Source organism: Chelonia mydas, chromosome 18, assembly GCF_015237465.2.
Source record: "Chelonia mydas isolate rCheMyd1 chromosome 18, rCheMyd1.pri.v2, whole genome shotgun sequence".
Lineage (NCBI taxonomy): Eukaryota > Metazoa > Chordata > Testudines > Cheloniidae > Chelonia > Chelonia mydas.
In genome coordinates, this window is record NC_051258.2 from 1,205,571 (window position 1) to 1,226,767 (window position 21,197).

General features: G+C 57.7%; 1 protein-coding gene across 2 annotated transcripts in view; it reads right to left on the minus strand.

Moving 5' to 3' along the window:
- The window catches only part of LOC102942935 (RAP1 GTPase activating protein), a 183,963-nt gene extending 168,936 nt beyond the window's left edge, over positions 1–15,027 (minus strand). For both annotated transcript variants that reach the window (XM_037881354.2, XM_037881353.2), the window contains exon 1: positions 14,862–15,027. The gene's annotated coding sequence lies outside the window, so the exon portion shown is untranslated. The remainder of the gene's footprint in view (positions 1–14,861) is intronic.
- Positions 15,028–21,197: the final 6,170 nt, after the last annotated feature.

Consider the following 21,197-nt stretch of genomic DNA (forward strand, 5'->3'; position numbering starts at 1 on the left):
GCCAAGCCACCGCCCCCCAACAAGGTTCAGCATGAATCCGAGCCTACGGCCACAGTGGAGCCCCACCCCGCACATCCACCGAGCGACAGGCCAGACGTGAGCAGCCACTTAGAGCCCTCCACGGCCTCAGGAGCTGGCTGCGCTCGCATGGAGAAGTGGGCCCAGGCCGGGGAGCAAAGCACCGAGAGCCTGTGGGCGGGTCGCCAGCCTGCTACAACCACTGGCAAGTCGCCCATTTGGCATCGCAGAGTCCAAGCCACTGGGGCCCACCAGCCCAGTCTGGGTCATTCCCCTCACCAGCCAGCCAGGTCAAAGGGCTCATCTCCCCGGGAGGGGAGCAGCCGGGACACGCTGGGCCAAAGCGCAGATGTGACAATGTCCCACAGTGAAGGGCAGGAATGGCCGAGCCCAACCAGGCCCCAAGCCAAAGAGTCCAAAGTTTTGCAACCAACTTCTCCAAGTGCTGCTTGTGGGGGCTGCTGTGTGCGGATGTGAGGGGCAGGGCAGGAGCTGGGCGCTTCAGGTACGCCACCACCCTGCTGCCTTGTGTAGGCAGCCCCCAGACGACCTGCCACATGCCCTCTGCTAAGCAGCAGGTGATTCATAGATTCATAGATATAAGGTCAGAAGGGACCATCATGATCATCTAGTCCGACCTCCAGCACAACGCAGGCCACAGAATCTCACCCACCCACTCCTGCGAAAAACCTCTCACCTATGTCTGAGCTATTGAAGTCCTCAAATCACGGTTTAAAGACTTCAAGGTGCAGAGAATCCTCCAGCAAGTGACCCGTGCCCCATGCTACAGAGGAAGGCGATCAAAGGAGCCCCCGCCCACAGCTCTAGGCACTACTCCGATCCCACAGAGCTTGGCTGGGGAGGCAGCAGTTGCTCTGGGGTGGAGCGCAACGGCTATCACCGTGGGTGTGTTTGCAAGCCGGGGCATGGTGCTGCCCCCATCTGAACAGCCGCCAGCTCAAATTCCATCAGTGCCAGCCCGGGAGGGACCCCATGGTGTGATCAACATTCAGGTGTCATGACCCTTCAAAGCCAGCTGTGGGACGGAAGGGTAGCTGGAAGGGACGACGGGTGCCCTCTACAGCCAGAGCCAAGCAATTAGGGGTCCCAGCAGATATGACACCTTCTCCCTGCTGGCCATACTAGCCTAGAGAAGACACAGCCCTTTGCCCAACCAGTCCCCGGGGGGCTGTGTCTAACAAGACAGCCAGCCCCAGAGAGAGGCCCTTGGTGGGAGATGCTGGCACTGCCAAGTGCCATGCCCGGGGGGCGGGAGGTGAAAAGCCATTCATGAGAATGTCTGCTGGGATCGTGGCTTGGGGCTCTGGGCTAAGCCAGGAGCCAGCAATCCGGGCGTTAAATCCTATCCTCAGCATGCAGCCCCATAGGTCACTCGGCGGTGACACTCAGGGGCGGGGGGTCTACGTGGCACTGGGAGAGCTAATGAAGCCATTGCTGTGGCACCCCAGGGCAATGTGGGTGTCACGGAGTCCCTGGGCGATGCTCTGGAACTGTTCCCCATGAAGCCAGTCAGGACTCTGGGGGAGCCTCCTTTCTGGGAGCAGTCTGTCTTTAGGACACAAAGCTCACACAGCTTCCACCTTCCTGGGTCTGACCTCAGAGCATTCAGCCTCCTCTGCCCTCCGTGCGCTTCCCACAGCGAGTGCGCCCAGGCGGGGTCCTGGGGAAGCCAGAGGCTCCTGCCCCCCAACTCCGCAGTCAGACGTGACTCTCAGCCAGCCGTAAAACAGAAGGTTTATTAGACGACAGGAACATGATCTAACACAGAGCTTGTAGGTGCAGAGAACCGGACCCCTCAGCTGGGTCCATTTTGGGGGGCAGTGAGCCAGACAACCACGTCTGCCCTTCACTCCATGTCTCCAGCCAGCCCCAAACTGAAACTCCCTCCAGCCCCTCCTCCTCTGGGCTTTGTCCCTTTCCCGGGCCAGGAGATCACCTGATTCCTTTGTTCTCCAACCCTTTAGCTCTCACCTTGCAGGGGGGAAGGGCCCAGACCATCAGTTGCCAGGAAACAGGGTATCGGCCATTCTCTGTGTCCAGACCCCTGCACACACCTGCCCTCTAGGGCTTTGCAATGATCATACACCCTTATCCCACCACCTAGATACTTAAGAACTGCATAGGGGAAACTGAGGCACCCCCACACTATTTAGAGGAAACATTAAGAACAGTCCCACTTCATCACATCTCTCCCCCCTTTGAGACCGAACTGACCAGGGTCACTTTAGCCAGTGACCTGGGGAAGTTCAAAGCCACCAACGTTCCCATGGATGCCCCAGCATCTCTCCCATTCCTTGGTAGGAGTTACACCAGGCCCTTCCAGTTTCACGCCCTCCCTTAGGTCGGGGGTGGTCGATAGCACTCGCAGGCTGCATGTGGGAAGGTTTATGCGGCCCGTGCCCTTTGGCCACCCCCAAAACCCCAGGGGGTCAAACTGGGATTGGGTCTTCTCCCCAACAAGCTGGCCAAACACAGGCACTTGGTTATAGGACTGTTTAACTTTCTTAACAGCTTTTACTTCATTTGAGACCTTCTCAAAGCTATCCACACTAGATCTTTCAACAGGAGAGTCAGTGGATCCATTCACAACAGAACATTTCTGGCTGTTAGGAACTGAAACTTTCTTGATTAAATCACTTTCACACCCTTCAGTTGCAGTAAACTGCTTGCAAAGACTCCATGAGGATTCCTTTCCCGAGGGCTTTTTTATATGTAAGCAGAGTCAGGATGAGCTCCACCCTGACATCTGGTGGTGAGGTGTGGCAAGTTGTGGAAAAGAACTTCAGGGGCTGATCTCATTTGCATAGGCACACCCACCCCGCCTAGCATGAGCCCATAGCTGCCCAAATGGTCACTTTGGCTGCTGTGGGATCCCCAGTGTCTCTGTTATTGGGGCAGGAAGAATAAATTATTATTACCTGATTATGGGAACTGTGCTTGGAACTGTACTGGGCCTTTTGTTATGATGGAGGGACTCGCCATCAACTAAGTAGCACTCGCTAGGCAAGGGACATGGGTTCCAAAACTCTGTGAATTGAGAGAGGCTGGGGATAGGTATTTATACCTGGTGGCATGGGCCCCCTGGTGAGGGCCTTACATGCTTGTTGCACTTCCTCTTCTCTCCACTGTGGAATGTCAGAGCTAATGTTGACTCCATTAGGAGTCTAGTTACAGGCTGCTGAGCTGAATTCACTTTGGGCTAATGGTGCACCAGCACTGAGGTTCCCCTGCTACAAGCTGAAATCACAAAAGAGCTAAAATCTGACTAAGAGCTGAAATCATTGAGTGTTGGCATTAAGTAGTGGGGGAAGCCTGAAGATATATTGTGGAGCAATTTGTGGGACAGCTGGAGCGGCTTGTGGACTGGCTGGTGGAGCAGTTCATGGGATGGCGGGAGCTGCTTGTGGACTGGCTGGTGGAGTGGAGCAGAGCCCTATGGAGCTGTGGGACAGTCAGCTTCAGATCATGTAAGGTGCCCCCCCCCGCTGCCCCATTTCCACCCAGGTTGGGAGGTAAAACTCTGCAAATAAACTTTTAAACTCTGGGGCTGCCCTGACCAGGGACAGAGACTTTTGGGCCATTGGACTTTTGGGACTTTGGGTTGCCGGACGCAAGAACCCAAGGGAAAGGACATGCCCCAATTTGCTTGGGGTGGGCTTTTGCTCATGGGTTGTGTTATGAATCCTGTTGGTGGTGTTTCCCCAACATAATGCCACATTGTTTCTCTCTGTTATTAAAAGGCTTTTTTGCTACACTCAGACTCCCTGCTTGCGAGAGGGGAAGTATTGCCTCTTGGAGGCACCCAGCTGGGGTGGTATATATTTGTCCCAGATCACAGGGTGCGGGCTCGAGCCGGTTTTGCATTGTGTTATTGGAATAAGAAAAGGAGGACTTGTGGCACCTTAGAGACTAACCAATTTATTTGAGCATGAGCTTTCGTGAGCTACAGCTCACTTCATCGGAATGGTGTCTGTGTATATAATGTCTTCTGCAATTTCCACAGTATGCATCCGATGAAGTGAGCTGTAGCTCACGAAAGCTCATGCTCAAATAAATTGGTTAGTCTCTAAGGTGCCACAAGTCCTCCTTTTCTTTTTGCGAATACAGACTAACACGGCTGTTACTCTGAAACCTGTTATTGGAATGGAACCCCTAGATACTGAACCCAGCCCTTGTTGCTGCCAACTCTGATGGGCAGAAGGGTTACATATGCAACAATTTACCCATCACAGAAATTCTGCTCTTACCCTCTTTACCTAGGGCTTGCTCTAGAGGAACACTTTCCTGAGCAACAACAGACTCTTTCTGGGTCTCCCTTACATCCAGAATCACCTCTGGCCCATCCAGCGGATTCCTACACAATCCCCTTTCAGGCAAACTCACAGACTTCCTAGACAAAAGGTCAGAAGCATTCTCCTTCCCTTTGCCACACACAAGTTCAGGAATCTTTTCCTTCTTGCTACAGGTTTCCACACCCTCAGTAGGTAACACAATCACATCACCTTCATGCTCTCCTTGTGCCCCGGCTAGGATCTCACCCTGATTAGACAGAGTTGCTCCACCCTTTCCCAGCCACACACTAGCAACGGGCAAAATACAAGCACCAGAATTGTCTGGTCTCTGGGATTTTGCATAGACACTAACTGGATGCGACCTAGTTACAGGGCCATTCTCCCGAGCAGACACAAACTTAGGACCCTTCCCTTCCTGGGCTTTAGCTGACTCCAGAACCAGCTCCGAGACAACTGCACGACCCTCAACCGTCACAGGCTGAAAGGCCCCTTCTGTCTGCTCCACAGACAAAGAAGAGCCGGACACACTTTCTCCTTTCCCAGACACACAGCTTGGGATCTCATTCCCCTTGTCCCAGCACACAAGGCTGGTCACAGACAACTGCTTGGAGATCAGGGTAGCTCCCTCCATAGGCAAGTCAATACCCCTGACAGACACAGGCACGTTTCCTTCACTGTCACAATTCTCCACCCAGCTAACAGGTAACATCCAGGGACACTCATCTTCCAGTCTCCTCGCCTTCCCACCCTGCTGACTAGACAAAGCCATCAGCTCACAAGGCTGCCTAGGCTCATCCAGACTTTCCTTACCAAGCACCTTGCTACTCCCAACAGATCCCCTGCCCTGCCTGTGTCTCCCCCCACTCAGCTGGGGTCTCAGCTCCCCCTGTGCTCAGCGCTGCCCTTGCTGTCCCAGTGGGGTAGGCAGCGAGCTCGCTGCTTTCCTCACGGCATCAGAGCCAGCGTGAGCCCCCTCTCCGGTGTGCCAGGGGGGCGGGGAGCATCTCACTGTCCCACCCAACCCCAGGGGTCTGGTTACAGGCAGGCAGGTAGCCTGAGCCTAGCAGCTCCTCCCCCCATGCCAGCCAGGTCATCTGCATTTTCACTGACCATTTCCCTCTCCGCCGATTGGTTCCCTGGATTCAAGTTCAAACCCTTGGCAGTTACAGGAGCAGGGCCTAGATCCTGTCCCAAAGAGACACAGTCACCCCACAACAGGGTTTTGCAGCTGATATCCTGGAGAACCCCAACAACCAGCCAGCCCCACCCCTCCTAGGTCTGCACAGGGATCTGGGCCATAGGGAGGGCGAGGGGCTTCGTCCCTGGGACCCTCACCCAGCTCACACAGCCCCTCAGCATCTGAGGCTGCACCACCCGGGGCCTGACAACAGTTCTCTCTGTCCCAGGATCTCGCCGCCCCAGGAATGTCTCCTCATTGATCATCACCTTCGGCTCCCACTGGAGATCTGAGGGGCCTGGCCCCAGGAAACTCCACACAGACATATAGGTTGGGGTCAGGAGTGGGAGCCTGTCCACCTCCCCACCCATTGGGCTGACAGAATCTAAGGCCTTGGGACCCAGCAAGGGAGCTAGACACCGGGACTTTTCCGCAGGGTCCCCCTCGTTCAAATCTCCAGCCTGCTCAAAGGCAGCGAGGTGGGCATCCACATCCCCCCCTCCTTAACCAGGGGCAGCAATTTAGTCTCGAGGTTCCCTGCGGAACTGGCCCCCCGGGGTCTATGCCCACTCACCCCGGGGAGGTCCCCTAGGCCTCTCCGCTCCCCCACCGCCAGTTCATGCTGCTGCTGCTTCTGCAGCTCTTTCTCGGGCTCTCGCTGTCTCTCACAGTCCTCTTCCTCTCTCGGACTCAGCTCCAATCCTACCTGGCTACCACTGGCTGGCTCCCACTCCAGCTGCTCCCAGATCCTGCTGTAGCCCCATTTGGGGTCAGGAATCTGCTCCTTAGAGCGGTCATCTTCCTCCAGCTGCACGATTAACTGTGCTTTGGTGAACTTTCCAATGCTCAACCCTCTTTTTCTGCACCGGGTTACAATGTCCTTCTTAAGGAGACGGTGACAGGCCATCACTCTGCTCTTCCCAAGTTGTTGTGGACTCACAGCTCTTTCTCGGGCTCTCGCTGTCTCTCACAGTCCTCTTCCTCTCTTGGACTCAGCTCCAATCCCGTCTGTCTCCGATCCCCCCGATGGGGAACCCGATCATGAAGACCCTCGTCTCGTCAGGGACAGGAGTCTTGGCGATGCCTGGCTCCCACTCCAGCTGCTCCCAGATCCTGCGATAGCCCCATTTGGGGTCAGGAATCTGCTCCTTAGAGCGGTCATCCTCCTCCAGCTGCACGATTAACTCTGCTTTGGTGAACTTTCCCATGCTCCTTCCTTTCTGCACAGGGTTACAATGTCCTTCTTAAGGAGATGGTGACAGGCCATCACTCCGCTCTTCCCAAGGTGTTGTGGACTCACAGGCCTGTGTGCGCTCAGCTCCACACGGTTTCCAGGGAGAACCCCTAGTGTGCCAGCCCTTCTCGAGGTCACCACCTCTTTGCCAGGGTCAAGCTGCAGACTCCTCCGCCCCTGGGACCGCTCGCTGCATCCCCTGGGGGACCCTGTTACGGCAAAAGTCCTTCTCTCTCCCAGGGCCAAGCCACAGGCTCCTCTGCCCCTGAGACTGCTCACTGCAGTCCCCAGGGGGACCCCATTACTGCACAGTCCTTCTCGCTGGTCACACACTCCAAGGGGTTAACCGCCCCCCGAAACCGCTCCTCTCTGAGCCTTCAGCACGCCTGGTCCTCGTCAATCCCCCTTCGTTTTACTGCTCCCCAGTCACTTACTGCAGGAAGCGCCATCTGCGGGGTGCAGTACATCCCACCTCTGCCACCAGTTGTCACGGAGTCCCTGGGCGATGCCCTGGAACTGCTCCCTGCGAAGCCAGGCAGGACTCTGGGGAAGTCTCCTTTCTGTGAGCAGCCTGTCTGCAGGACACACAGCTCACACAGTTTCCACCTTCCTGGGTCTCACCTTGGAGCATTCAGCCTTCTCTGCCCCTCCGTGCGCTTCCCACAGCGAGTCCTCCCAGGCGGGCTCCTGGGGAAGCCAGAGGGTCCTGCCCCCCAACTCCGCAGTCAGACGTGACTCTCAGCCAGCCAATAAAACAGAAGGTTTATTAGACGACAGGGACATGGTCTAACACAGAGCTTGTAGGTGCAGAGAACAGGACCCCTCAGCTGGGTCCGTTTTGGGGGGGCAGTGAGACACACAACCCCGTCTGCACTTCACTCCATGTCCCCAGCCAGTCCCAAACTGAAACTCCCTCCAGCCCCCCCTCCTCTGGGCTTTGTCCCTTTCCTGGGCCAGGAAGTCACCTGATTCCTCTGTTCTCCAACCCTTTAGCTCTCACCTCACAGGGGGGAAGGGCCCAGGCCCTCAGTGGCCAGGAAACAGGGTGTCGGCCATTCTCTGTGTCCAGACCCCTGCACACACCTGCCCTCTAGGGCTCTGCAACGATCATACACCCTTACCCCACCCCCTAGATACTTAAGAACTGCATATGGGACACTGAGGCACCCCCACACTATTCAGAGAAAACATTAAGAACAGTCCCACTTCGTCACAGTGGGCACTGAGTGATCTTCCCTGCTAAATGGGTATGACTGCCTGGCAGCCCCCACTCCCACCAACACCTGCCGGAGCCAGCGCTGCGCTCAGCGGGCGTCTCTCCAGTGTCCTCCTTGGGCTCCCGGCCCAGGGGAAGAGGATCCCTGGCTCTGAAACAAGCTGTTTGCTGCAGTTGCTCTCAGCTCCTCTGTGGCTGCGAAGGGCTTTGCACGTGTCAGTCACTGCAGCAGGAGGGATCCCAGCCAAGGGCAGCAGCCTGGAGCGTCGCCCTGGGAAATGAGTCAGGCCAGCAAAGGACGCTCACATCGGGCGAGCTGGTTTCAGGCTGCAGTGGGCAAGACATACTGGGCCCGACTTATCCCCAAGGGAGCCCGTGTCTCCAGGGGCTTGATACCCTGGAGAGGTTTGGCCCAAGCAGCCAGGGCTATGAAGGGGTTTTCTTTGCAATGGATTCGGAGCTGATCTTGGAGGTCCTTTGCCAGCAGGACCCTTGTGAGGACTCCCCAGGCAGTCCCGTGTTTGCAGCGTTAGGGTCCGAGGTGCCCTGCATGTCTTGCAGACAGACCCCCTGTTCCTACGGTGGGGATTCCTGGGAACGTGGCCTCACCCGCTGCAGGCCCGATGGCTCAGGTAGGGGCGAGTCCAGCATTAGCCAAGCCGGCTCAGGCACCGGGGTGTAACCAGGGGGCTTCCGTTCAGCAGCCATTCCAGCAAATCCATTGCACGTGAGCCAAGAAGATCGCAAGATCTAACACGATCACACGCAGCCCCGCTGCAGTCGGCAAGTCCCTTGCCAGCCCGCCCTGCTCGCTAGGCCCGGGGCCAGGCCAGCAGCCTGGCTCATGCTTGGGAGCCGCTGCCCAACCAGACCCGCGCACACGGCAGAGAGAAGCCAGCACCAGAACTGCCCCCTCCTCCCACCCTCCTGCAGCGCCACGCCCAGGAAACTAGCTGGCACTACCCCAGCCGCTCCTCCTCTGACCGCCCAGCATGTAACCCCACAGCCCCCGCCCCACGCCGCCCTCCCACTGCTCCATCCCACGGGGCTCCCAAGTGCCCAGTGCAAGCCCTTGTGCAAACCCACCGCATCCTTGTGACCAAACCCTGCCCGTGCAAACGCTCCCGAGAGGGAATCCAGGGGGAAAGCAGCCCCACGGACATTTGGACACACGGGTCTGTGCTCAGGCACTGCCCCCAGCCTGCCCCGCTCCCCGGCTGCGCCGTCGAGCACAGTCCATGCCCAGCGCTCAGCTGGGGGCCAGTTGGGCTCATTTGCGTTATCCCTGCACTGTATGAAACCCTCCGGGGAGGGCGGGTAATGTGGACAGAAGGAAAACCTGGCTTTTCGCCCAGTGCTGGTTGGGCTGAATTCGGTTTGATCAGAAGGAACCAGCTCAATCGGGGCAGGTGGCTCCCACAAACCGGCCATGCCCCGACCCCCACCAGCGCTGCCTTGGGGGGAGGTCACGTGTTCTGATGCCCCATCTCAGGGTTCAGAGCTGGCAGAGGGGGGCCCTTGGGGCCCTGAGCCAGCGCTGTGGGGCGTGGGCAGGGCCGTGCAGCAGCTCAGCGAGCGCAGCGTGGGCGCATCTGACAGAGCAGCAGTGCCAAGAGGGGAGTGAGTCACCCAGAGAGACCCCAGGAGGTATACGGCCATGCCAGGCAGGCACGCACCACTGTGTCATCGGATCTGGCAGGGTGACCTGCTGCAGGGCTGGGCGGTGCCAGGAGTGGGTGGCACAGAATGAGATTTGACACCACTGTGCCATGAGTACCTGCTCCAAGAGATTCAGCCAAGTGCCCGGGCAGCCGCCCAGCCAGGCCAGCTCTGCATAGACCTTCAGGCATCTCCTCCAGACGAGAGGCCGCCGTGCACTGACACTGAGTGTCACCAGACCTCTCCTACCCACGTCCACGAAAGGGTCCTCCAGCCTTAACCCCAACCCGAGGCAAGGCACCATCTTGTCCTGCCCTCCACCTGGAGTTAGCTCACCCCAGCTCCAGCAGAGCGGGGCCGGGCAGGGGCAGCGCCTGGTGGGGAGGAAACACGATTGTTACGAGCATTAAAAGCTCCTTCCCCCAGCGTCCCCCATTTCCTGTTTGCACCGACAGGCCCCGCGGCCCTGCCAGGGGGGCAGCAGGGCACTTACGGAGCTCAGCTCCTGCCCTTCTGGCAGGGAGGGTGTGACATGAACCCAGAGCGCCCCCCGCGACCAGGCTTGGATGAAGGCAGAATGTTAAACTGAAAGACAGCACAGCCCTGCCTGTGCCCCCAGAGCCCCCCCCGAGCACAGTCTTCCCTGTGCCCCCAGAGCCCCCCCAAGCACAGCCCTGCCTGTGCCCCCCCAGAGCCCCCCCCGAGCACAGCCCTGCCTGTGCCCCCCCCAGAGCCCTCCCCCGAGCACAGCCCTGCCTGTGCCCCCCGAGCCCCCCCCCCCCGAGCACAGCCCTGCCTGTGCCCCCAGAGCCCCCTGAACCGCCCTAGAGCACAGGCCTGCACACCCCCAATAACCCCAGAGCACAGCCCTGCATGTGCCCCCATCAGCCCACAGAGCCCAGCCCTGAGCATGCCCCCAGAGCCCCCCCACTGCACAGCCCTCTGCGCTTAGAAATGGCCCCTACCCCACCACACTCCCCCAGTGCGAGTGTAAGTTACCGGGGAGACAACACCACTATATACAACCTGTGCACACACCCCTCCCCCCAATGCACCCCCTCCTGCCAACGCACCCCTCTCCCCGCTGATCTGCCACCCCCCACACACTGCCAGCCCCAGCATACAAAACGCACGTGACAAGATCTCCAAAAGATCCGGAATTGGCTTCAAATCGTGAGGTTTAAAACCTCTCTTCATTCCCGTCACCCTGTCTCCTGGAGGAGCCCGGCAGGGGCCTCCTGAGCCCCCCGTCGCACGCTGCTTTCGAGCTGCGGAGCACCAGGAACTTTTATTAAGAACTAAAGCAAGATTCTCGCCCCAGGACCTGACTCCTGGAGCTGGGGCTTGAAGACAAACCCCCTAAACTGCTTCAGAGTAGCAGCCGTGTTAGTCTGTATTCGCAAAAAGAACAGGAGGACTTGTGGCACCTTAGAGACTAACCAATTTATTGGAGCATAAGCTTTCGTGAGCTACAGCTCACTTCATCAGATGCATACTGTGGAAAGTGTAGAAGATCTTTTTATCTACACTTTCCACAGTATGCATCCGATGAAGTGAGCTGTAGCTCACGAAAGCTTATGCTCCAATAAATTGGTTAGTCTCTAAGGTGCCACAAGTCCTCCTGTTCTTTTTCCCCTAAACTGTGAGATTCCCCACAAAACTCCACAAGAGCCAGCAAGAGCTGACTGCTTGGCCCCACCGACCCCCTCGCCACATGGGCATACGCACACACCCGGTACGCGCGCACACACACACGCACACACCCGGTACACGCGCACACACCCCCTGTACACGCGCACACACACACGCAGCCCCTGTATGCACAAACACACACCTCACTCTAGGCACCTGCACACCCAGCAAACCACTATCCCAGCTCAGCACGGGGACCGACCCCACCTTCCCTCCAGCCCCACCAGCCCCACCCTGACACCCCCCAGGACCACCAGCCCTGGCTTCTCCAGACCCAGGGCTTCCCAGGTGCCCAAGAGCCATCCCAGTGGCTTCGGGCCAGTCCCTGAGCTCTCTGGAGATGGGCCCCAGGCCTGGGTGGGAGGGAGGGGATGAGCTGGGGTTTGGGTCTGGCTGCCCCTAGGGGCAGATCCTCCCGAGAGCTCGGCACAGTGAGAGCGGCGCCTTCAGCAAATCTGCCCCAGGCGCCGGCGCGGAGCAGCTGGGCATCCGGCCCCGAGCCTCTCGGTGGGAGCGGCTGGTACGCAGTGCTTGGGAAATCCCGGCTCTGGGCTGCAGAGAGACGGCGCCGGACCCCTGCCCCGCCCAGGGCCATGAGCCGGCTGCAGCACAGCTCCACGCCAGACGTGGGTCCAGCCCACGGAGAGCAGCAGGGGACAGATGGAGGCACTGAAGAGAGAGAGACGCTCCAGCCTCAAACACCTGGCCCTGCCCCCGTGCCTGGCAGCGCTGGTGGGGTGGCAGGAGACGCCCGTGCACCGTCCCTGGGGTGGGGTGTGAGCGTGGCCTCGGGAAACAAACGGGGAGATTTCTCCGGGGAGGGGGATCAAAGGCACCTCACCTACCCTGCAGCTCCCCCTTCATCTGGCTGTGCAGGCAGCTGCTTGTCCTGGTTACAGAGCGACTGGCCTGGCCCTGCCCGCAGCGAGAGAACAGGCCCATCTCTGGGTCAGAGCAACTGGATCATCTCTGCCGAGCACTGCCCAGCCCCAGCCCCGCACACACAGCCCCCCACAGAACGCAGCAGCCTCCTGACCCGCAGCTCCCGGCTCGGCCAGCGCCCCTCACTCCCGACCCACAGCCCCCTGCTCAGCCAGCCCCCCCGGCTCTGCCAGCGCCCCTCACTCCCGACCCGCAGCCCCCGGCTCGGCCAGCCCCCCCGGCTCTGCCAGCGCCCCTCACTCCCGACCCACAGCCCCCGGCTCGGCCAGCCCCCCCCGGCTCTGCCAGCGCCCCTCACTCCCGACCCCCTGCAACAGCACATGCTGGCCAGAGGCTGACCTAACCGAACCAGCCCATTTAGCACCATCCTCCCTGATGCTGCCCAGTCCCATCTCTGCCACCAGCGCCCATAAAGCACCTAGAGCAGTAGGTCTCATCCTGGGGGGGGGCGGGGGCAGCCCAGAACAGGCTGAGACCCCCGCCCCAGGTGGTTTGTGCAATGTGGCACCTCCCGAGCCCAGCAGTCCCCTAGTCTGCCAGCGGGTATTGCCTGACACAAGCGAAAAGCCAGGCTCCCACCTTCACAGGAGGTCTTGTGCGCCCAGCACCTTCCATTGTCAAACCTCATGGTTAGCACAGAAATGCCACGTGGAGCTGCAGGCTGGGATCCAGGACACCTGGGTTCTATTCCCGGCTCTGACATCGATTCCCTGAATGCCCAGGACAAGTCACTTTCCCCCTCTGTCAACAGGGATTGAAAATATCAACCCACCTGGGCAAAGTGCTTTGAGATCCTCAGGGAACAGGGGCAGCAGCCTGGAGCTTCCCCTGGCTGGGAGAGCAGTGTTACCCTCACACAAGTGGGAATGACTCTGGGATGCAGACTGGGAAGGGAATTGCTGGCAGCTTCTTCCTCCCTGCTTCACCTGGCAGACACCAGCTGTGCTAATGCTCTGGCTCCTCCTGGCGGTGACTAGCCCACGGATCCGGTCACGATCAGGTCGGAAACCCAGCACACACACCCACCAAGGAGCTGCACCACGCGGAGACAAGGAGGTTTCAAATGCTCCCTTCCCCATTGGGTCTATGTGCCACATCCCCCCTTAACTGTTGGCAGCTGTGGGAGCCCAGCTGGGCACACTGCAGCCTCCGGAGGGCAAGGAAAGGCCATTCTCCCACCCTGGAAAGGTCTCTCCTCAGTCACATTCCCCCCGCCAAGCCCAGCTACACCAGCCCAGGAAAGCTGCATGCACTTCAGCAGGCACCACGGGGGCTGGACCAGGGAAGCCAGCCCTGGCCTGACACACAATGGGAAGCCAAGTGCTCCGATCTCCAGCAGCCTGGATTTCACTGGGCATTTGCTGTGCTTGGAGTGCAGGGAGGAGGTGGTTCCTGGCCGGCTCATGGAATCAGAGGGGAAGCAAATCCTTTCACCCCTAGACCACTGGTTTGAGTCCTGCCCAGGACTGCAGCCACAGAGCTTCCCTGGGGCGAAGTGTCTTGGGGAACTCTCGCTCCAGCGGATCCGGAGCCACCAATGAGTGAACAGACCCCAGGTCTGGGACTCGCCCGAGCCCAGCAGGATGTCCCGAGCATTATTACCCTGCTGGCTCTGTATGGGTCCCCCTGGGGCTCAGCAGATGCTCAGTCTGGGACCCGCGTCCTGGCGGAAAGACCAGTAGTCAAGGTACCAGCCATGGGGGCCCTGTGCGAGCTGCACGTGCCCACGCTAAGGACCCGCACCCTGCCTGTGCCAATGGTCGCATGGCATCACTTGCAGCAGTGCGTGCCCGGCGTCGTGGGGCCCCGCTGGCTATTCAGGACCAGCAAAGCCTGAAGGGTGCTCACTCAGGGCTGCTACAGCGCCCGCTCTGGGCGATGGCCTGCACGCAGAGCTTCCTGTGCCCTCGCACCGCACCAGCCCATGGAGGCTGGGCTGGGCTGGCCTGCCAGGAGTCCTGCAGCATCCTGCCCTGTCTAGCTGGAGCGAGGCACCCAGGAAGCAGGGCCGCTCTCCCAGCCCCAGAGCTCACCCTGCTAAGGCACCAGGAGATGCTGGGGCAGACTGAGCCCCGCAGGGAGACAGGCACCTGCCCGAGATCCCCGGTGAGCCAGGACCTTGGGGCAGGCAGCGCCAGCAGGAGCCTAGCTGCATCGTGGCTGGAGGAGCAGCTGGTGCCAACCTGCCAGCATCCGCAGCAAGCCCCTTCCGAGCCGCACCCCGGGCTGCAGTGGGTGGGACACCCCGGGGGCCTCTTCGCTCCCCCTGCCCATTGCTCGGGGGGGGTAACACGGGGCCCCCGGCTCTCAGCTGTGCGGGGAGAGGCTGTGGAGAGCGAGGGGGGGCAGGTTCAGGCAGATCCACCCACGGCCCAGAGAACGGAGCCGGCGAACACCCCCAAGCCCCGGCCTCTGCCCATCTCCGCCCGCATCTCGGGGCGCGTCAGCCCAGGGGGCGAGCCGCACTGTCCGTGTGGGCAGAGACGGGAAACTGAGGCACGGGGAGGAGACGCAACTTGCCCGAAGCCGGGGGTTGGTAGAGCCGAGGAAGGGACCCAGGAGTCCGGGCTCCCTCGGTCCCCGCGAGCAGCCGGGGCCGGGGTCTCTTACCGCAGCAGGGGCGGGGGGCTCCCGGGAGCGCAGCCGGCGATGCCAAGCGGGGTGTCAGCAGCGGCGGGGCCGGGGAAGATCCGAGCCGAGCCGGGCCGGGCCGAGCCGGGCCGAGCGCTCCCCAGCGCAGCCGCTGCGGCTCTGAGCCGAGCGAGGCAGAGCCCGGCGCGTCACGTGACCCGCCCAGCCCGGCGCGCGGCCCGGGCGGCTCCGTGCACGGCGCTGCGGGGCGGGCGCGGGGCGCTGCGGGGCGCGGGGCCGGCGCGCACCAGGCTGGCGCCCGCGGAGCCCGCCGGTGGGTGAGGCACAAAGCCCAGGCCCGGGGCCCCTCCCCAAAGCAGAGGCCGGGACCAGGTCCCCCGGCAGGGCGCAGCGCCCCACGTGCCCGGCTCCCCGGGAGACAGGCGGCCCCGCGGGTCGGGGAAGCAGGGGCTGCCGGGGCTGGACTTGCCTGGGGTCCGGCCAGGGGGCAGAGCAGGTGGGGCCCGGGGCGGGGGGAGCCGTCGGGGCGCGGGGCAAGCGGAGCAGGCCGGCCCGGCTCCATGGGGCCGCTGTGAACCCGGGACTGGCCGGTGGGCTCTGGCCCCCCCGGGGCAGCTCTGCACAGGGCGGGCTCCAGCCCCCCACCCGCCCCAAGGGATCCGGGCAGGGCAGGAGCTGTCGGCCTCCATGAGGCTCCAGTATCAGCATTGGGCTAAAGCGGGCTCCGCTCTGGGGCCTGCTGGGGGCAGAGATGGGAGCTGCAGGCTGCTGTGGGTGCCACGGAGTGGGGGTGATGGCACTGAGGGCGGGGGCGGGGCATCGAGATGGGGGGCAGGGCAGAGATGGGAGTGGGGCATGAAGATGGCAATGGGGCAGGGCATCGAGACGGCAGTGGGGGCGGGCATGGGGCATCGAGACATCAGTGGGGGAGGGCATCAAGATGGGGGGTGGGGCATCGAGACGGCAAGGGGTGGGGCATCGAGATGGGGGCAGGGCAGAGATGGCAGTGGGGGCGGGGCATCAAGATGGCAGTGGGGGTGCGGCATCGAGATGGGGGGCATCGAGAAGAGCAACAGGGTGCTTAGGGGACTGCTCAGAGGGGTCTAGCCTTCCAGCAAGGGGGTAAGAAAGGAATGGCTAATTGTAGGGGATACCCCTGAAAAAAGCGTGTAAACAGACTGGGAGAGGAGGAGACTGCGGGTCAGGACTGAGGGGCAGCAGCAGAGCTGGGGGAAGCCTAGCGTTGGGACAGCGGGGGGCTGCAGAGCGGGATCGAGGGGCAGCAGCAGAGCCATGGGGAGTGAACTGTCTGCATTGCTGAGGACTCCAGAGCAGGGGTGCCCAGGGCCTCCCAGGCCAGGTGCTTTGAAGCCGCCTACAAGTTGCATAGTGACACCCTGTGATGACTCAGCCTTGCACTAGCCATTTCAAAGGCAGGCGGGAGAAAGTGAAAGGGGCCGGCCTGTACCTGAGGAACCCTCTGGGGCCCTGGGGTCAGCCATGACCGGGTGGGGAGAGGCCCCCATGGGAAAACCAAGTGCCATCCTGCAGGGGCTGGGTTTCCCTTGCAGGTCCCCCACCCATGCCCTGAGCAGGACCCACCCTAACTAGTGCAAGCAACCCAGGGCACATGGCTTTTTGTGTCCGGCATGGGTAAGGTGACCAGACGTCCCATTTGGGACAGGACAGTCCCTTCTTAAGCACTGTCCCAGCCGTCTGACCTGATCAGTTGGCAGGAGCAAATGGGACAAATGCCCACTTTTGTCAAAAAAGTGTGGCATGGTGTAGAGGAACGTGGGGGGAGGGGGGAGCGGAGATGCCAGCCCCATGCAGGGGGGCAGGGAGGGGAGAGGCAGCATTCCACAGTGAAGGGGGCCAGTAGGGTTCCAGCGACTAGCAACAGCCTCCCCTGGCGGGGGGGGGGGCATTTTCCCACAAGGCTGTTATGGGGACATGGACCCCACCCTTCCCCAAAGGGCATTGGGGTGAGCGGGGGAACTTGAGACAAGGCCCCGCAGACACAAGTGGCCTGAGAGACCCAAGTATTTGGAGAAACAGGAGCTGGGAAAGGCCAAGCACTGGGCCAGCTCGCGGGGGCGGGAAGCAGGATGGTTCGGGGAGCCGCTCAGCGAGCCCCATGGAGCACAAGGGCTTGGGGAGGCTGATGCAGGAGGCAGGGTCCTAGGCCGGGGATGGGGGATGGGTTGTCAATGATGCTCTCACAAGGCAGCTAGTCAGTTAACCTAGAGGAGAGCCCGGGCTCAAGGAAGCCCTGTGGAAGATGAAGGAAGAAGTAGGTTGGGCTTGTGGAAAGGGAGGAGGCTGAGACCAGAAGGGGGCTGGCGCTGGGAGAGGCTGAGAGCTCGGCCTGGAACTCGGGTGCCTCGGGCTGCTGGAAATACTGGCTGGAAGTTACAGTGACAAGTTCCAAGGGATGAGGAACGGCTGCAGATGAAGAAGAAGAAGCACACACTAGAAATCTCTGTCTGATGAGGGAGCAGGCAGGGCTGGCTAGGGTGTAAGGGAAAGGATCGGTAATTATCCAATCCCTCGCTGAAACTGTTATTCCCTTGAAACTAGTGGCAGGGGTTCAGTGAAGCAGGGGATATACTCAGAATGCAAGTGGAGATTTATTACTAGAAGGAGACATAAGAACAGGCTGACCAAGTTCTTTAAACAACAGTTTTAGGGAAAATAAAAGTAATTTGCCAACTACCTTTTCATGACAGACGCAAGAGGGGTAATGTCAGGGGTTCCACTAGACATGTCTGAGGCTGAAATTAAAAGGGGTCCAGGTGAAGACCAAGTGCTGTTTGTTAAGTGGCTGATTAGCAGGAGAGGGGAGAACAAAAACCATCCACAGCAGCCCGAGTAACATTTAAAGGTACAATGGTACCAAAAGGGTTAATAGAGGGTGTCAACTCTTCTGAGTTAAACCATCTATCCTGGCCCCTTTGAGACGTTGTAAGTGTCCCAGGTTTGGGCATGTGGCAGCTCTCTGGGAGGGGAGGCTGAGGTGGGGGAAATGTGGAGAACACTCGTCTGAGAACTGTTTGCAAGGAAGGAACAGAACTAAAATGCAGCAATTGTGGGATGCGCACAGTGCAGCAGACAAAGAGTCTGCCAAACCAGAGAGATACAGAAAATTTAAACGACCCGAATCATATCTTACGAAGAAGCTACCAAAAGATATTCACAGCCGAGTGTGAAGAAGGCGGAAAATGCCAGTGAGGGGAGAAAGCTGCTGGTACAACAACCCTCTTTCAGGGCAGGAAAGCGAATACCAGGGGAATAGATGGAGGGGGGCTGCTTGTAGGGACAGAGGCATTTGTAGCATTTATGATAGAAGTGATTAATTGCATTTACAGACAGGGAAGAAGACTGAGAGAATGAACATAACAAAAGTGGCAGAAAAGTATTTGCATGTAGGCAATCTCTCGAAAGACTGCATTCTGCAATGACGACAGTGTGGTTTAAACAACATGGGTCTACTGGCTTTTTGCTGGAACACACTTAGTGTAATAAAACGGGGCTAGGAATTAAAGAAAGCTGGTTTTGAAATGGAGACCAAACCTGATGTGATATACACACAGGAAACATTTCTTAGCATTCCAGGATCTGATGTAATGGGATTTGGCAGAGAAATGCCAAGGGCAGGGATCTGCAGATCGAGCTGAACAGCGTTTATATTTTAAGTACATACCTGTTGCGATTCCTCTGCAGAATAATGGCACCTTTCTGTGAACCTGCACCATGTACACCTGATATAAAACCTTGACAACGTTGAAGTGGAAGAGTTAGTTAAGGCTGTCAAAGGCCCGTATATTATTAGTGGAGACCTTAATAGCCATAATGAATTATGGGGAAGCTGATTAAAATGTCAAATGCCCAGAAGAGTTTGTTGCTCAATCCTAGAGCACCTGTTATGGTTAATTTGGAGGATGGAACCTTTGAATATTTAGATTTGGGAATTGCAACAAGCAGTACAGCAAGTAAATGCACCTCGGAAATCTGTAAAGCAGATAGAATGGGAAGTGATCACTTCCCTGTGCTAATTGCATATCACGGCCAAGGTAATGTTGAAAACACTGAAGGAATTCCAACCAGGAGCTTTAGAAAAGCAAACTGGGGACTCTTAAAGAGTAAGTGTCTTGAGTCTCTAAGTACCAATTGTATAAGTGATAATCCAGAGGCATTTCATGATAATATAATAAAGGGAGTTGTAGCAGCAGCCAGCCTAGCTATCTGTAAGACATCGAATGCCACAAACTCAGAAATCCAGTTCCCTGGTGCAATGAAGACTGTAAAGCAGCAAAGAAAGCAAGAAGGCAAACATACATTCATACATACATCCAATCAAAAAGTACAATGAATAGCAAGTACTTTATGAACTACAACAGAGATAAAGCAGTGGCACAAAGAATTATGAAAAAGGCAAAAAGGGAGAGCTGGAGAAAACATTGTCAGGAACGACAAAGATCCCAAGGTTTCAAAGCTATATACACAAATTAAAAGACTGAATAAGTGAAAGAATGAATAAAATCAGATTTATCCTTGGTCTTATGGGAAATGATAAAGTTGAAAGTTGTAAGCTAGGAAAAGGGGACATTTTAACAAAAGAGTTCCAAACAGTTCGTAGTGATACAAATCAAAGTTAAACGTTTTGTGAGGGGAATAGATGGGGGGAAAGAATGTTTGCTGAAGAAAATGGTGGGCTCTAGCACGGCTGGGTAGACTAGAAAGATGACACACTGGATTAATATGTCAGCATACAGGAACTCAGAAAAGCTACTGCCAAGAGTAAAAACGCAGCCCCAGGCAAAGAGAGCATCTGCAATGCAAGGCTTAAACACCTGCCAGGAGGGAGTTTAAGAATTTTATTGAAATTATAGAATATATGGGGGAAAGGAATACTACGGGCCCAATGGAAGCAAGCAGCGGTTTTACTGACAGGAAAACCTAGCAAATTACGCACAAGAGTTGATGCATAAAGATCTATTGCCCTCAAATCATGTGTGGAAAGGATGCGAAATGAGGTTTGGAAAAAAATGAAATTGTCAACTGTGTACAGAGTGGGTTCAGGAAAGGGTGATGCAGAGCTGATCACGTTATAAGATTAGAAACAGAAATACAAAAACAGGAGGAACAGAGAGTTTCTGACAGCTGTCTTTTTGGACCCTGAAAAAGCATCTGACATGCTGTGGAGGGAAGGCTTGCTCTATAAACTGGCTGCAGCTGGAATAAGAGGAAGAATGTTCTGGTGGATAAGAGACATTCAAAGTGACAGAACCAAGCAAGTGAGGGCAGGAGCGCTGGAACAATGTGCCTAGTAGGGTGCTGAGAGCCACAGGATCAAACTGACAGGTTTCAGAGTAACAGCCGTGTTAGTCTGTATTCGTAAAAAGAAAAGGAGTACTTGTGGCACCTTAGAGACTAACCAGTTTATTTGAGCATGAGCTTTCGTGAGCTACAGCTCACTTCATCGGATCAAACTGTAAGCCCTGGATATGATGGAAACCGAGCCCCCCGCACACCTGTCATTCCAGCACCTAGGAGTGAGGGTTGGGGGCAGCTTTGTTGACTATTTACACATGTCCTTACTAATGGCATTGCCCTAGGGAGTGTTATCGGCCCAGCCCTCTAACAGCATAATTAGCAATCTCCCTGACAGAACACAGACAGGAGCCGGTATCCCCCTATTTGCGGACGGCTGTGCGATAGGGTATATCACAGAAGAGATAAGGTAGCTGTGGAGAGGAGCAGTGAGGTGCTCAGGGGGTCTCAGAATGGGGAGATATTTGGGGATTTGAGTTCCCACTCGCTAAAACAAAGGAAATGCTATTCACCAAAAGGAGGCTTGGGGCAGAATGGAACTTCTCTCAGTGCTGGAAGAATGCAGGCAGCTCACCGGGGTACATTCCTTGGAATTATGTATGGAGAATATCAAGACTCAGTGTGAAGATGGGGTGAATCTGCTTTAAGGTATTGCTGGGAACAGCCGGGTGCAGGTGAGAACATGCTGCGGATGCTGTGGAGGGCACTAATAAGGCCAGCTGTAGATTAGGGGTGCCAAGCCAAGCCTTTCATTCAGCTTCTAGATCAACACTTACAAAATGAGACCCAAGCCCAGCCCAAGCTCTCAACTGACATGCTGCGTGAGCATGCCCACTCCGTCATCTGTGCTGCAGGGAGCAGCTGGAGAAATGCCTGTACAGCTAAGGGTGAAACTTAGAGGTAACCATCTGGGCGAAGGGTAACAGAACAGGATGAGCACTAAACAAATATACAAAGACTGTTGGGAATTAAGGAGACAAGAAGTAATTGGGCTCTAGAAACACCCGCCTGCTAACAGGG